Raw genomic sequence first — 18,217 nt, 5'->3', positions numbered from 1 at the left:
TATTCACCTGTTTTCTTTTCCTGTGAAAGTCCTGGGTCTCAGCTAGGATGGAGAATGAACAGAAAATCCTGTAGCCATGGCAATAGGCTGTCATACATGTAAGCACTTGTCAAAATACTCAGTAAAATACACAATACTTCCATGGATAAGGCAGAAAATAAGGAGAAGTACACCAAATGCAAGATGCTGTCCACACGTATGTAAATATAGATCCTATGTTTAAATAATGAATTTATGAGTATCGTGGCCACCCTAGGGATCAATAGCAAATCCTGGGTATGGCCTAACTCCGTAGTTGCTCACAGACTGGTGTGTTCACCTTGAAGTATTCACCAATTGGTCCTGCTATGCCCTGAGTTCAGATCCCAGCACTACCAACAATTGGATCATGCAGTAAGCAGAGTGTGAAACATTTTTTCTTTTTCTCTGAGAGTCCTGGGTGTGAGGCATGATGGAGAACATGTCTACAAATCTGGATGCCATGTTATAGGATGCTCTCAATGTAATAAACGGAATGGGTATTATCATAGTAAAATCAACAGTAAATAAATGAATAAATGAAAAAGTACAAGGAACAACCACACCAAACGCGTATGGACTGAACATCCATAGGTAAGTACAAATCCTGGCTTTACAATGTATATAAAAAGTCTGTTTTCCATGCCTGGGCCTGAATTCAGGCCTAGAGTACAGGCCTGACTTTCTTATCTTCAAGTTTGGTGAGCTTTCCCTTCTTCCATAGTACTGCAGATTTACCCAGACCCTGAGTTCAAATCCAAAGCCTGGCCGAATAAAAGGGGTGAATAGCAATACTGGGAGCTAATTTCTTTTATTTATTTATTTTTTTGTTTTTTGCTCAACAAATGGCTTGAATTAAAGTCATGGAAACTCTGCCTCAGCCTATGATCACCCTATGCTGGGGTGCAGCCCCTGGACCCACAACTGATCCTGGGATCCTAGACCCCCAGGCCTTGTATGGAAAAAATTGCACAGAAAAAAATGCGGTGAGATGGACTTTTTATGATTTCTTCCTTTGCACGGTTACCGTCCTAGTTCTGAATGACACTGTTGCAAAGGGTACTTCACCTTGAATTGCTGAAGGTTGTTGGGCTATTCGGGAAGCCATAGGTCCACGTGGCAATGTACGCTCTGATTTCGAATCCCCATCCTGACACCAATCAATGGCAGGAGATAATAAGAGACTCCTTCCCATCCATAGGAATAACATTCGAATGTTATCAATGTCACTGTTGAATGAGTTGATAGTGGATGATGCTCCTATAAAATAAGACAGCATGATTTCAGGAGACTGATTTTATTTAATATTTACAAAGTATTAAAAGAATATTATTACTTACAGGAATGCAAAAATTTCAGGACACTGATTTACTTAGTTTGTTAAGGATGAAAACAATAACGTTAATTACATGGAGGCATAATAAATACCCAAAAATTGGTAGGAATGTAGTCTATATAATTGAATAATGTATAGACATCTCTGGCACTCTATAAAGAAATATATTTATTAGTGTACTACCATCTGCTTGTCAATCTGTTCTTATTTTGTCAACCCCTAGGGCTCAATCTTAGGTCCTGGGAACTGCCTGTCAGCTAAATTTGCCCCAGAATGGCATGCTGACACTCACCCATTCATTAATTGGGCATTGTAGGCTGTGAGTTCAGATGCCAGCATTCCCAAAAAATGAATTGTGGAGTACGAAGCTGATGGTAACACATGTTTTCCTTTTTTGTAAAAGTCCTGAGTGTCAGGTATGAAGTGGAATAAATATGCAGACTCTATCCTATGTAATCAATGTAATCACTGTTCTATGTGTCATAATAGTCAATCAAATGAAGTCAATACATGAATAAAACAAAAAATAAAATAAATTAAGACACTGAACAAAATATGGAGTCAACATATGTATATAAATATAAATCATATATTTAAAATGTACACAAATAGGATGTTTTCTAGTGGTGAGGATCGATTTCATGCCTAAGGAACAGACTTGAATTTTTTGACTTCAAGGAGGCAAGCTTCCCCTTCCCTCACAGTGCAACAGTGTTACCCAGACCATGAGATAAAATTTCAGTCCTGGCAGAAAAAATAACACCTTTATACTATCTGAGGCCCAATTCTTAGGTATTTCATTATGCCTCCGTTTAATGAATTGGATTGTTTAAATGCTTCATAAAGTATCAACCAGTGTCCTATAATATAATTGTGAATAATTTTATCCTAGAATCATTCAAGAACTGCCCATTCAATCATGACATACATCACATTTCATTGATAATCATATGAATAAGAATGAGTTTCTTAGCATCTCCTGCCATTTGGAGGTGGCAGGACCAAGATTCAAACTGTGGGCTCCAACTCCTACCACTGAAACCCAGGGATGGGGAACTCTCCGGTCTATCCAAGAAAATCAGCAAGACCAATGAGTAGACAGGCACCAGTGGCTCTCACCAGCTTTCCTTGATACTTACAAGACTGTAATAGGAGGATCATGGTCAAAGTCGCCCTAGTCAGGAAAGTCCTTGAGACCCCTTTCCAACTTGAGTGCCAGCAAAGCCAGAAGTAGAGATGTGTGTCTCCAGTGGTAGTGGGCTAGCCTTGAGCAAAAGCAGTTCATGGATTGTGCCCAGATCCCAAGTTCAAGGTCCAGGACTGGCAGCAAACAGACATACACAACAATCTGTGCAGCCATCTGGGTAAATAAGGTCACCCTCTTGTCCCCAAATGGTTGGACAGAGTTCCCTGAAAAAGGGGCTGCTGTCACCTTGACTCTGCCCATTCTGCCTGCATCACAGGATTCTGGCCACCCCCCCTTTATTTCATGGTTCTTTCTGCCCAATGGGATACAAGAATGGCCACGCCCACATTCCATGATTCCCTGTAGCACTGGTTTTCCCTCTGTTGAATGAAATCACTACCAGCAGTTGAGGAATGTAGAGTTGGCTAAATAGTGAGTAAGAGACTTGAGGCCTAGGAGGAGAGGCTTTGCTCAAACTCGACACAGGCCGGCCCGCACCCTGGCCCCCTCCCTCATTTCCCTACAGCACAGCATTTCAAAGGTTGTGCTACTGGCTCAGATCCGCAGTGTTCTTGGAGTCCTCAGGCAATGGTGCATTGGTGTGCTGCCGGCTGGCATCCCTGACATGGTCCTTGCCCCTGTGTCCTCTGCTCTGGGCCTGAGTGTCCGTCATGCCTCTGCCATCACTGCTCGCCCCACCCAGAGCAGCTGCCAGTAGCTTCTCCCAGTGCCATATGTGAGTGGCTGCCGCACATGCCCACACCCCATGACCCCATATCCTCCACCCTTTCCCCAAAACTGTGCCTCTCCCATGTCCCACAGTCTGGCCCAGGTCCTGCCAAAAATGTGCCCCAGGGGTGGGTGTGGGTGTAGACCTGAGGACCCCAAACTATCCCTAGCAGCCAGTGTCCTAGGAAATGGGGAAATACAGGGTTGGGTGAGGAGTGGGAGCCACGGAGCCTCTGGCCTGGAACAGTGGGAGACTCATAGCAGTGAGTCTGCACCCTTCCTTTCCCTGGTGGGAACTTGGTGGCTTTAGTCAGAGATGGGGAGCAGCATGTCCACATCTGCCTTTTGGGGTCTTATCCTTTTCTCTGGGGGTGGGGGGTGTTGGATACAGAAGATAAACAACCCCTTGTTGTGTGAGCCCTTGTCTTCTGTGCTTGGTCACACTTTCATGTGAAGAGGGTTCCAGAAAAGCCCAGTAGGGAGGTGAGGGTGCAGGGGTCAAAACAGAAGGATAATATCTGGGGGGAACATCCCTCCACACTCACACACACAAACACATACACGTGGACTTTCAACCCCTCCCAGCTGTCAACAGTTCTTCCAGGTGATCACATTTCCCAGCTCTGCCAGCTTATGCTGGTCCTCCCGGTCCATCTGGTCTCCAACAAACTCAAGAGAGGCACTGTTCTGAGTCGGTGTGTGGGTGTGTGTGTGTGTGTGAGAGAGAGAGAGAGAGAGAGAGTGAGAGAGAGAGACAGACATACAGACAGACAGACAGAGACAGAGAGAGACAGAGAGACAGAGAGACAGAGAGTCATAGAGAGAGACAGAGAGACACAGAGAGATAGATGATCTTTCTCCTTGTACAGACTGACTGTGCTCAAGTGACTGATCAGTTGGCAAATTGCAGGTACTGCATGGATGAGCCTTCTCTCACCAGTCTGAATGAGTGTGTTTGTGTGTAGAAGTGGGTTGTAACATGGAGGCTGGATGCTTTGGTAACTTCTACCTGCTATCTTTGAGGGGTGCATGGGCTTCACAGCTGAGGTCTGGGGGCCTGAAAGGGTAAGACGCTTGAAGGGGACTCAGCAATGTTAAATTAGAAGAACAAGGGATCTGTGTGCCCTGGAGCTGTGTACTCCCTTGGGCCTGGTTGTTAACAGTGGAAGCTTGGGAGGACCTGGGAGTGCGGCGCTTAGGGATTGGTTTCCCAGGAGACAGAGAACTTAGTAAGGATGTGAGTGAGCCCTGCTAATATGGAGTGCAACAGCATAGGTCAGACTTTGGGTCTTCTCATCATGACGTCTGATAGGCAGGCAAACCCTATTTTAAATCTTGAGCTGTGATTTTCAGATCTAGGATTATAGGCATGAGCCTCTGGCACTGGGCCTCTGGTTCTTTTTGGTATATTAGGGTTTGACCTCAATGCCTTAGGCTTGCCACTCACGTATTTGACCATGCGAGCCAAGCTTTTCTGTCGGGCATTTCCGAGATTAAGACTTCATATATGCTCAGGCTGGGCTGGATCGTGGTACTCCTATCTGTGATGGGCATGTGCCACCAGGCCCGGTCCTCTGTAGTTGGGATGATAGACATGTAGCACCATGCTCAGTCAATGGTTTAGATGGAATATCCCAAACTCAGTCCATGGCAGCTGATTCTTGACCACAGGTGAAGCTCGGGGTAGGGCCTCAACTATTGGACCTCAGTATCATCATGGGACAGTTTTGAGGAAACAAGGGATTAATACACAGGAATCTCTAGAGCAGGGCCAGGTACAGAGGGAGGGGCTGTCAGATCCTGTTCTCAGCAATTCTGTGAGCATATGACAGGAAGATACCTGGAAAGGGCTTAGATGGTGTGTGTTATTAATGGGGCGACTGGTATGGGATTATGAAAAAAAACATGGCTCTCTTTCATTATTACTCTACCCCTATGAGGAAGGGAATCCTTCACTTTGTTCAGTTTTGCAACTGGAGAAACTTAGGCACAGAGAAACCAGGTGACCTACTCATGACTCCCAGCTGACAAGAAGCTTGGTCTGACTTCTCTGCCATGCTCTCTAGGACAATGAGTGCTATTCAGTCCACTTCATGTGATGGGAAGGTCCACTTCTTGTCAGTCATGGGGCTTAAACTCTGGGCCTGGTTGTTGTTCCCAAGCTTCACAGCTCAAGGCTAGCACTCTACCAATTGAGTCACAGCACCACTTCCGGTTTTTTGGTGGTTCTTTTGGAGATGAGTCTCACAGATGTTCCTGCCTGGGCAGGCTATGAATCATGATCCTCACATCTCAGCTTCCTGTGTAGTTAGGATTAGAGGCCTGAGCCACCGGCACCTGCCTTAAGTGTAATTCTGACCTTCTTTCTCTCTCTCTCTCTCTCTCTCTCTCTCTCTAAGGAACTGATAGAATGGGTGCTGGAGGAGGAGGCCAGCATCCCCTTGTGGCTCCAGAATTAGAGATCCTCTAATTCTGGAGGTGGGCTGTGGGTCAGGAGCTGTCTCGTTCAGTCTGTTGTACCAGCTCCATGAGGTAAGGCCCTTTGTCCATGGCTAGACCATGACAGTCATTCATTGTACATCTAGCCTTGTTGGACTTAGTATTATGTTCAAAGTCCTTGTCTAGCAAAAATTTCTGGCCAAAATTATGATATATAGTTATGGAATGAAAATGTAATGCCATTTTAAGGAAGTCATTTAGGGCTCTGTGAATGTGGTTTTATGGTACGGTGATTGCCTAGCATGCACAAAACCCTGGGTTTAATTCCTCAGTACCACAAAAACAGAAAAAGAAACACTGGAAGTGGTGCTGTGCCTCAAGTGGTAGAGTGTTAGCCTTGAACAACAACAACAAAAAAGCTGAGGAATAATTCCCTAGTCCTGAGTTTAAGCCCCAGGACTGGCAAAACAACAACAACAACAACAGAAGCAACAATAAACATTTAGTTATTAAATGCAAAATAAAGAACCCATACTTGAAATATATAATTCCTCCTTCCATACTGATACCTGACAATAGTCCCTAATTCATGTACTTTACTTATATTACGATACTGTTTTGAAAAAAATGTTTTTTCATTAGGTCATGACAGTTAATGCCAGGAATGGGCTTAGATATCAGGTGGAGATTAATTCTGTAAATTCAAAGATTCCAGGCTTTTCAGTTGTCACTGCTAATCACAATGAGAAGGGTAAACTGAGATTTGGAAACTTTGTAGGCCAGTCATAGCACCAAAAAGCAGCGGCTAATTAACAGTTTTGACAGAAGAGAAGGAATAACTCCAGGTGGAAGGAATAAATAATAGTAACTAAGATATAGCAGAAAGCGTTCTAGGGAACCATTTTTGGTTATTGAAGAATTAGTTATCAACCAAGGTTATTGCTCATTGCCTTTAGCATTCTAAATCTCTTAAGCTAGTTCTTAATCTCTGAGTGATAAATGTATCTCTTTTGCTGTTCTTTCATACCTGATCTCCTTTGTTTTCTAAAAATCTGTCTTTCTCTATATCTCTATGAACATTTCCTGATACTAAATACACCTACACATATGGAAGAGAATGCTAATGTAAGGTTTCCATAGCTCATGAGCCATTAATATAACAAAATGGAAAAGGAGGACATATTTATTGCTATCTCAATTTTTCTGAAAAGCTACAATGTCACATCATTTGATTCAGATTTCCATTCTTTGTCTACTTAGTGTCATTAACTGCAATAAATGCAAATATGAGCGAGGTGTTGGTGGCCCATGCCTGTAATCCTAGCTACTCAATAGGTTGAGACCAGAGGATTGTGGTTCAAAGCCAGCCTGGTCAGGAAAGTCCATGAGACTCTTATCTTCAATTAACCACCGGAAATCAGAAGTGGTGCTGTATCTAAAGTCGTAGAGCACTTAACTTCACCTGAAGAGCTGAGGGACAATGACCAGGATCAGAGTTCCGGCCTCACAACCAACAAAAAAGTGCAAATAAAACTTTGTTTCCCCAAAAGGAATGATGAATTCAAGATTAATCTTCCCAAGCAGAGAAAGTAATTCCTAAATGATTCAGTGCACCTACTTTTGCTGAGTTATTTAAGTCATGGCTTCTTTGCTGGACATATTCTCTTTTAAAAATTGTCAAACATTGGTTTTATAATAAACTTCACCTAATATTTCTTGGTTCAAAAGAGAAGTCTATACAATTGATGTCACTTAGCTTTCTTACTATCTCATCTCAATTCCAACCCATTTAGGAGAGTCTGTCCAACTCTTATCTGTAATTAAACACCAAAAAATCAGAAGTTGATTTTTGGCTCATGCAGTAGAGCACTAGTTTTGGGGGCAGGTGGGCAGGAAAGACAACTGTACAGGGACGAGTTCCAGCTTCTGAGTTCAAGCCCCAGAACCAGCACAAACTATACAAACAACCAAACAAAGGAAATCCTAGGTATTTCTTTGGGTCCCTCTTTAAAGGAGTACTGGTCTGAGAAAAGGTTGCTTTTGCCGATCATACTCATTGGATCCTGCTTTTTTGGAATCCTTATTGCTATAGAAAATTCTGGACCAGACTAAAGGAATTGATAAGTGACTCCTGCCAAAAAAGAATCACCTCAGGAGTGAAACATTCATCCGTAAGACTTTTTAACCTCCGTGGTTTTTTTCTTTGTAGTAGAACACTTTTTAAAAAAAAGTTATTTCCTTTTGTTATATGCTGGCCTTGAAACAGCCATTGTTTCCTTTTGTAATACTCTCAATTAGAAGTTTTATATGAGTAAAGAAGACACTCAAAAAAGTCAATGACAGAGGTTCCTTCAAGCCTTGGATTCTTTTCTCTTACAATAAAGAGGAAAGCAAAAGTTAACTTGAATTTTCTCATTCCGCTATGTTCAATTCCTCTCCTGGAATCAATTTTCACATCCAGTAAAAGTTACTTCCATTTACTTCCAGTAAGAATATATGGCGCTGCTCCAGATAAAATGAATGCTTTTTGGCTTCATTGAAATAGCACAAGGACAGCTTTGGACATGAGGTCACACATGTTTCAGAGACAACTTAGTAAAGAGAAAATATGAAATTTAAATTGCTTATAAATACATTATCCATGAGTAGATTGAGTTCAAACTTCTTAAGTGCTCTATAAAGTAAGGTGAATTTTAAACGGTAAGAAAGATCTCAGATGATTTTCTTGTGAGTGTGTGTGCTGTGCATTAATTTCCCAAGGGCACATGAGGTAAAAATAAGAGAACCAATAGCAATAATAGGAAAAATAGAAGTTTTGTGTTTAAGTATAAGTGTTCAATACAATATAAAAATCTCTACAAATAAGACAACATTAAAACATTGAAGCCAAGTCCAGTATGTAGATTTATGGGATTGATATAGAAAAAGCAGTACTCCTAAGTGGAACATGAAGCGTTATTTGAGTCTTTGGTATAACATGGTATGAATAGAATAATTGCGTGACATCTTCTTTCTTCTACATATATGTAACAAGAAACAATTTCCTTAATTATGTGCGCCTGTACACAATGATAAAAATGCTAGGCTTAGGGTTCAATTTTATTTTTGTTTCTGTTTTATTGGTTTGTCTTAGGGTTTGAACTCTCATCCTGGATATTGTCGCTGAGCTCAAGGCTCATGCCCTACCACTTCAATCTCACTGCCACTTGTGTCTGGCTTTTTCTGAGAAGTTTATTGGAGATAAGAGTCTAAAAATCTTCCTGCCTGGGTGGGCTTTGAACCATAATTTTACATTCTTAGCATCCTGAATATATATAATATAGTTATAAAGTATAAATATAAATAATATTTGCAAGTGTTCTGATCTCAAGAGTAACACTGTGGGAAAAATGATGCAGCTCAGTTTATTGTGGTGTTCTTTCCAGAATAAGGAGGGCATCACATTAGCAGAGGTGTAGTATTTTCACTATAGAGATAAGCTATTCATGATGTGAATTAAGGAATTTTAAGATACACCCTACAAGTTGGAAACTGTTGGGCTAGTATGACTTTATGGCATAAATCTTGGAATTGACGGTCATAGAAATAATGGTTTACACTGATAATCAATTGCTTACTCATGAAAAATTAATTATTACAAATGCTTCATAGTTTTATCCTCTAACAGAATGTTTCTATTTTTCTGTTGACTTCTCAATCTGTAAGACCCCATTGGAAACTGCATCTATTCCAGAATTTCATAACATGCAAACAGGTACTGTTTGAACCTCTCAGGTTTGGAATGTTGAGAATTTAAAAATGAGTAGTTATTACTGATACAAATTTTGAAGAACACATATATTCTGTCCTCTTAACAATTTATTTACTTTTAAAAGTTATGGGTTTCCTTAGAAATAAACTGTTTTCGGTTTTAGTATGAGAATATACTAAATTTATTCTTTTTTCAAAATATTGGCAAGTTCATTGTGAAAATATTGTCTAGTTGGATAACAGTCAAGTTGATGGTCCACTGATAAAGAAGGGGTAATTAATTCAAATTAGATGCCAAATAGTATTGACTTTTAAAAGTTACTACATGAAGAATAATATTTGCCATATCAGTACAGTGAATTTATATTTTATGCAGCTTATTTTTAAAATTTTATTACCAAAGTGATGTACAGTGGGGTTACAGTAGTTGTAAGGTAGTGAACTCCTAACTTTTCAAACTTGTTACTCCTACCTCATTTTTCTCACAGTTTTCTTTTACCCCTTCACCCCTCACAAGTTGTAATGTACATTTCAAACATATTGTCTTGTGCATATTGCTATTGCATTGGTTTTCCCTTTGTCCTTTGCTCACCATTTTGTTTTTCCTCTTCCGTTCCTAATTAAGGTAAATTTATATACAATACAAAATCAAATACAGCAGGGATAAACCATAGGGGAAAAACCCAAAGAAAACAGAAATCACATATTACATCAAAAACAACAACCACAAATGAAAAAAATCTGTTTCCAAATCGTGGAGTTCATTTTGCTCAGCATCAGCTTAAATGGTCAGATGTACGCATAACAAAGCCATTGGAAAATAATAGTTACATGGACACTCTAACATGAAAAAAAAGTGTTAACTTTTTTATGGTAAAGGTGTAATTAGGATTGGTGAATTCGTGATTCTGATAAAGGAATTTCAAAAGAATTTTAAAGTTATGACAGTTAAATTTTAATTGTTCAAACATTTTTAACAACTTAGCCTATTAAGAAATTGCCTGGGAGAATAGGTTTTCATGCAAAGAAATCCATAGAGACTTAGTAGAGAGGGAGCAATGAGGATGAAGATGGCTTCTTTCACATTAAACAAACCTCAGAAACCTTGCTGTAAATTCTGTAGGTTCCCTTGAGAATTGTCCTTACCCGGGAAATATCCTCTCACTGTGTGAAACAAGGTTGTAGGGAATATAAATTCAAAGTTTATAAAAAATAAGACGTCAAAATTTGTGAATTAACCTTTAATTACCAAACAGTAATACTCTGAAAAAGATAATTTGGGTCAAAATATTTAGGGAGAAAGTGCCCTAACAATGAAAGAAAGTATTGGGTTTACACTTTTCTTTTTGTAACACTTTCTACAATATCTTTACACGTGAAGCTTTGAAACACACAAAAAATCTATTGGATATTTCAAACCAATAATTTCACATTTGTAAGTGGCACACAAAATATAATAGTGACGTAGTGAAGACTTCTCTTCTTACATAAGACAAAAAAGTTTTGGGTTCGGAAAAGAATTGAACAAATTGAAAATGTCAGAAAACAGTGTTCTTAGAAGCCTTAGCTAAGTGTATTGGCTTCAGCAGTGGAGGGAGGCCAAAACTTTTTGATATACATTTTGTCAGTATTTTTGCGACCTAAAGTGATTTTACAGAGCCGATTTGGCTCACTACAACGCAGAACAGATTGAATGAAGACATGAAAATAAATTCCACATCCAAAAGAGGCAACTAAAAAGACTTTTAAAAGAGAAATCATGAACATGTAGCAGTGGGGGAGGATTTATAGTCCTTCAGCTTCACTAGACTTGAAGCCAAGAAGCTGTGAATAATTGGAAATCAGGCAAGAGCTAAGAGGAGGACATAGAAGTAGAACATGTAAGCATTGTCCTTTTTACCAGACACTGTCTTCCCAGGTATGAGTGATTTAATACTATTCTCCTCCATACATATTATAGAGCAAATGCAAGATCAAAGAAAAATAATCTATTGAAATAATTTTGCAAAGAATCACTTCACTGTTCCTGATATGGTATCTAACGAGAGTCATATGAGAGAACATAAAAGTGCAGAATTTTTCGGTTTCCTCTAAGCATCATGTTAGCAAAATATATCTTTGAATTGATTGAACCAAAGAGTGATGGAGTTCTTATTTTTCTGGGCTTTAGACACAAGAAGACTTTCAAGGTAAAAGAAAAAGGAAAAAAAATGAAGCCAAATGTTTGTGATCACAGCTTCTTGGACTGGTTTTCTGGAGAAAAGGTTTACATTAGATTTCTCCTCATTAACATAGATGTTGTTTCATGGCAACCAAATGCAAGAGGGAAGTTTACTGGACTCGTTTGGACATGTAAACAGCATGATGGAAAAATGGCCAATAATGTTTAGGGAATTACTTTGACCAATTACTTTGCCAAAACAAAGAAGGAACAATATAATTCAAAATGAATTTACTTAAAAGTATGAAGAAAGAGTAGTGTAGAGAGATGAGAGTAACCATTGAGGATTGTTTTCTGTCCAGTGGCGTAATGGATCCTTGAGCATGTTTCTTCCATTCTATCTTCACAATCTATCAAGGGTGTCTCAGGACTGGAGTATCCAGTTCAGACAAAGAGAACTAGCAGAAGAAAGATAATATTTGCATCAGATGTAGATGATTTATAATCTGAGACAATCTACTTAAATCTGTTCAAAATTCTCCCCTACCCCTAACTGCCCACTTTGAACAGCTTAGTTTGCTTTTCCCAAGACTGCTCTTCATTAACTGCTTAAAATTTTGAGAGGTCATATTCATACTCTCTAGAGATTGCTGTTTGTTTGTGATTTTTGTGTGTTTTTGTTTTTTGTTTTATTTTTAACTGAATTTAAAAGGTTGTGCAAGTGTGTTGCAATTAAATATATCCATCTAATTGTCGAATGCTCCTAGATCAGTCACTCCTATCATTCTCAACCAACCCCCTCTCCAAGATTTATATCTGATTTATCAATTCCTTTATCATAGGTGTACGTTGAGTATTTTAGGTGTACTAGCCCCTTGTTCCATTTTTCATTCATTTCATGTCTTTACTATTATTTCTCTCTGCTTTCAACTTCCTAATAGTCATTCTGTTAAACTGTCTGTTAACAGTTTACAAGCTTTATATACACTCCATGGAATGTCAATGTTGCATATACTTGAATGGATGTCAGCTTACATTTCCATAATTCATTCATCTGCAGTAACTATTTGCAAGACTGGAGACGTGAAGCACCTAGACATGATTTTATTATTATCCATTTGGAAGATTAATCTTCAGTCAACAAGGAAGTTTAAAAATGTCTTAGAAAATATTCCTAACTACCAGCTTTTATAAATGGTTTTGTACAATGGTTTGTGATTATTTTATTTTACATGGGATAATACTTTCTACTACTTATAAGTTTTGGAAAAAGAAGAAAAATAATTTACGACTATAGAGGAATATGATAGAAATAGAAGACAGATTTTATGTTTGTCACATCTCTGAAGAGTACCCAAATTCAAGACTTAAATTCATATTTCTTACTATGTTAGACAGATAGGGAAAACATAAAACAACATATGATAAGGCAATTATTTGTGACTTTTTAAAATGTACCTTCTTAAGTGATTAAATTTACTTTATTAGCTAACTTTTGGGTTTGAAATATGGGAGGCTTATCTATTTAACACATTTCTGGAAGGCACCTACTGAACAACACAAATGGTAGGTGATACTATTTCTACACTTTAATGAATCATTGAACCTTTTTGGCATTAGTGCTGGTTAAATAAATCAACTCTATTGTAACTTGCTCCCTACACTTGAAAAGCTTGTAATGTAAGTATCATCTACTTGTCAAATGTTATTTTGCTGAATGTGATTTTAAAAATTTTATTTGAAAAGGAATACACTTTCAGGAGATTAAATGGAGATTATCATTGGTTTGAGAATAACAACATTTTTATACCACAGACCCAAGTTGTACTGAAATACCAGTGTTTTGAAGCCCTAATGATCTTCTCAATAATTGTTTTTTTGAATTACATTTGACCTCTAAGTCAAGTTTTCTGCTTCTTGGTAGACCAATTAAGGATTCCTTCCAGGACCTATTTTTTGGCCCACTTATTCTGGACCTAAATATTTCATTAGTCACTAGGGGGAGTATTAAAAATAATCTTATGACACTTTGTGATCTTGTTCACTCATATGGGCTGGTCATCTGTAAATTGAAAGTTTGAATTAGAGTACTTTCTATCAGATTTTGTGATTTCATCTTTCGTTTTAAGTTGCCTTGCATTTTACAATTGCTTACTGCTAATTCTTGCATCTCAAGGAATTGGGGCCCTAAAATATGAGAAATGAGGAATTGAGATGTGTTTTCAATTACTTTCTGTTTGCCTGTTGCATGGGCCTAGGTGATCATGTAGGTAACTGGAACCTGGGATCCTAGGACTCAAGGGTCCTGCAGAAGAATAATATTTTTTAGATATCATATCAGCAAAATTTGTGCATAATCAGTAGGAATGCTTCAAAAATATGAAGAAAATCATTTTGGGACAAGCGAGTTAAAACAATAAACAGAGCAGCAGAATAAAATCCATTATAGGTTAGAGGAAAACATTGTTTTTTTTCCATGTGAATTCAGAAGGACAAGAACACTTAGACGGAATCACAAGTTTATACCGAAGATATTGCATTGATACTATTTATATTCTAATGTATATTCTAAACATAATTGTTTATATTCCAATTCTACTTACTGTAATAAAGAAATACCAATTCATTTGTCAAATTATCAACTAATTCTAGTAAGTTTCACCATGTAAAATAAAAAAATCAGCACTTATAAAGATCAAATATATGACTATATATAAGATAATAAAAAAGGCACTTGTTATGCCTTGTTCTTTTGTGGTTAGGTTATCAAAGGCAACTCTGTTTTAAAGTATTATTCCATTATCTCTACCTCAGTGTTGGATAGAGTTAGAACTAAAGGTTTAATATTTTTGTAGATTTACAGCCTGGAGGCAAGAGGAAACATTGTGATTAAAATATTACCAATTTAAAGACTAATAACGAGGAGAAACATATGGACTTCTGCAACTATGAAAATATTTGATGATAGAAAGAGAGTAGTGTAAGTTCCTGCCTACTTGGGTGATAGACAGGCCAGTACATAAGGTAATCATGCATATGAAAATTTTTTTCACCTTCTTGGCTTTAGCTACTTTTGAAATGGTAGGTATAGAAAATAATTATATTCTGATAAAATACCTTCTAGTCTGTACAGTATTGTCTGAACTGTTCGTCTCTCTGTGATCCCTTGTAACCAACATTTTTTTATTCCAGTAAGACAATCTAGGGTGTCAAGGTAAGATATTATTGTTGGCCTGTTCCTACATGGAAGAAGGGTAAAGGGTCAGATAGACATTTGTGTCAGTAAGACCTCATTTGGAAAATTTTCAGCTGCAGAAATTTAGAAGTAGCTCTTAAGCAAGGCTTACTTTGAATCCATTATCTCCACAAGTACGTGAAAAAGCCATCAACTTTGGACCTAACTATAAATATTTGAAAGTACGATCAAATCCCAAATGAAAAAGAGCTTCTGCATGGCAAAAGACATAGCTAGCAAGATTAATAATAATTAAGCCCACGGATTGGGAGAAGATATTCACTAGACATACAACGGACAAGGGTCTCATATCTAAAATATACTTGGAACTCAAAAAATTAAATCCCCCAACAACAAATCCTCAAAGAAACAACTGCCCAATAAATAAGTGGGCTAAAGTCATGAAGAGAAACTTCTCTGAAGAAGAAAGAAGGATGGCCAATAGACACATGAAGAAATGCTCAACCTCCCTAGCCATAAAAGAAACGCAAATCAAAACAACATTGAGATATCACCTCACCCCAGTTAGAATGGCTATAATCAAGAACTCTAACAACAACAGATGCTGGAGGGGATGTGGACAGAAGGGAACCTTACTTCGTTGTTGGTGGGAGTGTAAACTTGTTCAACCAATTTGGAAAGCAGTATGGACGTTCCTGAAAAGACCTCACATAGAGCTCCCCTATGACCCAGCAATCCCATTTTTGGACATTTACCCAAATGTTTACAAACAAAACCACACTAAAGCTACCAGCACAACTATGTTTATTGCAGCATTATTTACCATAGCTAAGATCAGGAACCAACCCAGATGTCCCTCAGTAGATGAATGGATCAAGAAAATGTGGTATATATACACAATGGAATTCTATGCTTCCATCAGAAAGAATGACATTTCCCCATTTGTTAGGAAATGGAAAGGTTTGGAAAAAATTATATTAAGTGAAGTAAGCCAAGCCCAAAGAAACATAGGTCCCATGTTTTCCCATATTTGCAATATCTAGTATATGTATGAGTCAAGCAGAAAAGTCAGATAATGAGATGTTAGGAAAATGTTCCCTTAGATATGTATTTAAATGTGTTTTTCTTTCATGCATTTGATTCTAATGAATTTATAAGATTATTTCTTTGTTGCTTTGTATGTCCCTCCCTCACAGTATAACCCCTGCTTTCACTATATTTGATGTCGGTATAATTTGTGGAGGAGATGGGGAAAACAAGTCGCTTAAGGATACAGGTGGACCCGTTGCAACTATGAAAAGTACAAGTTGTCATGTCGAAAACAAACTTTACAACTTTGGTGCGGGGGTGGGGGGGTGGGGGGGGGTAGGGTGGGGGTGGGATTGGGTGGGGGGGAGGCTGGGAAGGGATGTGAAGGGTAAACAAAGGAGGAGGCTGCAATGCTTGGTAAGAAATGTACTCATGGGCCGGGCGCTGGTGGCTCATGCCTGTAATCCTAGCTACTCAGGAGGCTGAGATCTGAGGATCGAGGTTCAAAGCCAGCCCGGGCAGGAGAGACCGTGAGACTCCTATCTCCAATAAACCACCAGAAAACCGGAAGTGGCGCTGTAGCTCAAGTGGTAGAGCGCTCGCTTTGAGCTGAAGAGCTGAGGGACAGCGCCCAGGCCCAGAGTTCAAGCCCCACGACCGACAAAAAAAAAAAAAGAAATGTACTCATTATTTTGCCCATGTAATTGTAACCCCTCTGTACAGTATGTTCACAAAAAATAATAAAAAAAATAAAAATTAAAAAATAAAAATAAATAGTCATTGACAAAAAATTGCAAATGTAAGCAATCGACAGAAAAATATAATTTTTTCCACTATTCCGAGAATTATAGGGAAATAAGATCAATAGCATTGTTAGGAACAATAAGGTTTTCTTGTTACAAATAGGCACACAAGGATATAAGCCTGTATAAGATTGCATCATTAACTACTTAAATTTAGAGGCTACTACATGTTTCAGCAGTGTATACACTAATTTCAATAAATGTTTAACATGGCACTTGCACAAGGATGATATGTAGATTTATGAAGTATTCCATATTTTTCATTCTTCAGATACAAGAAAAGAAAAGCAGTTATTAAAAAGTTGATTACAAAATTAGAAGTGTAACAATACACGTAATTCATATAATTAAAAGTAAGTTTGACATCAGTGTATTAAATCTTCACCTTAGAAAGGCCTTTACAAAACCTTTTACATAACCTTTACAAAACTTTTGAAATTTGACACCATTGATATTTTATCCCAAAAAAATCATACTATAAGGACCTAGGAAAAAAAGGAATCTTAAACTGTTTCTATATGGAATGCAATCTGAAAGGACACATTAATGAACCTACATATTATAAAACAATGTAAAACTCAAAGTATATCTAGGAAGAAGAAAATAGATTGTGGACATTATACAAACATAGAATATAAAATATTTTAAAATATGCTTTTTTCAGACAATGACCAGAAATACTTTAGTTTCTTTACTACAGATAAGTTTAAATTACTTCTGATTGAAAAAATCACAAAGTCTGTAGATATCATTATAGATGTATACAAAACTTCTTGAATACATTTTGAAATCAAAGGCAAGCAATTTACTTGGAAGAATTCCACGGAATCCGTGAATTTTTACAGTAAGTGCCGGTGGCTCACGCCTGTAATGCTAGCTATTCAGGAGGATGAAACCTGAGGATTGAAATTAAAAGCCAGCCCGGGCAGGAAAGTCCATAAGGCTCTTATCTTCAATAAACCAATAGAAAACTGGAAGTGAAGCTGTAGCTCAAGCTGTAGAACACTCGCCTTGAAATGAAGAGTACGGGGGATAGCGCAAAGACCCAAAGTTCAAACCCCACAACCGTCCAAAAAAGGATATTGCTGTTATTTGGATTGTGAAAATATTTTGTATGTGCACAAAGTATGTACTGACATTTTTGAAATTTAAGAAACTTAACCGAACCATTAGGACTTAGGAGAACATTTTGTACAGCCTTCCACAACTTCAAAGATGTAGTGATACATACTTATCCTTTTGGGAATACCAAATGCAGTTTCTTCCAAGTTGTTTTTCAGGCCTGGTTTGACATAATGCTTCAACAGAAAGAGATCCAGCATATCTTTGCTATCTCAATTCTCAACAGCAAGGTGCAAGGGGGTCAAGAGGCCTTCAGTTTTGGCATTGGTATCTACATTATGATGAAGTAAGTAAGAAGCCACTCTGGCATTATTCCACATATATGCACTGTGAAGGGCTGTCCAGCCATCTACAGTTATTGCATGTGCCGCTTGAGCCACCAACTCACGGACAATGTCTAAGTGTCCACTGTTGGCTTCTCGATGAAGAGGGATATACTCATTGTCAT

The 18,217-nt window shown here is 38.2% G+C and overlaps 1 pseudogene; it reads left to right on the top strand.

Moving 5' to 3' along the window:
- Positions 1-16,809: 16,809 nt before the first annotated feature.
- Positions 16,810-16,908, top strand: LOC122098043 (annotated as a pseudogene).
- The last annotated feature ends 1,309 nt before the right edge of the window (positions 16,909-18,217 follow it).

Source organism: Dipodomys spectabilis, unplaced genomic scaffold (genome assembly GCF_019054845.1).
Source record: "Dipodomys spectabilis isolate Male_0828 unplaced genomic scaffold, ASM1905484v1 ptg000454l, whole genome shotgun sequence".
NCBI classification, from domain to species: Eukaryota; Metazoa; Chordata; class Mammalia; order Rodentia; family Heteromyidae; genus Dipodomys; species Dipodomys spectabilis.
The sequence above is the reverse complement of the archived record's forward strand: the minus strand, read 5'-3'. Positions and strand labels throughout refer to the sequence as shown.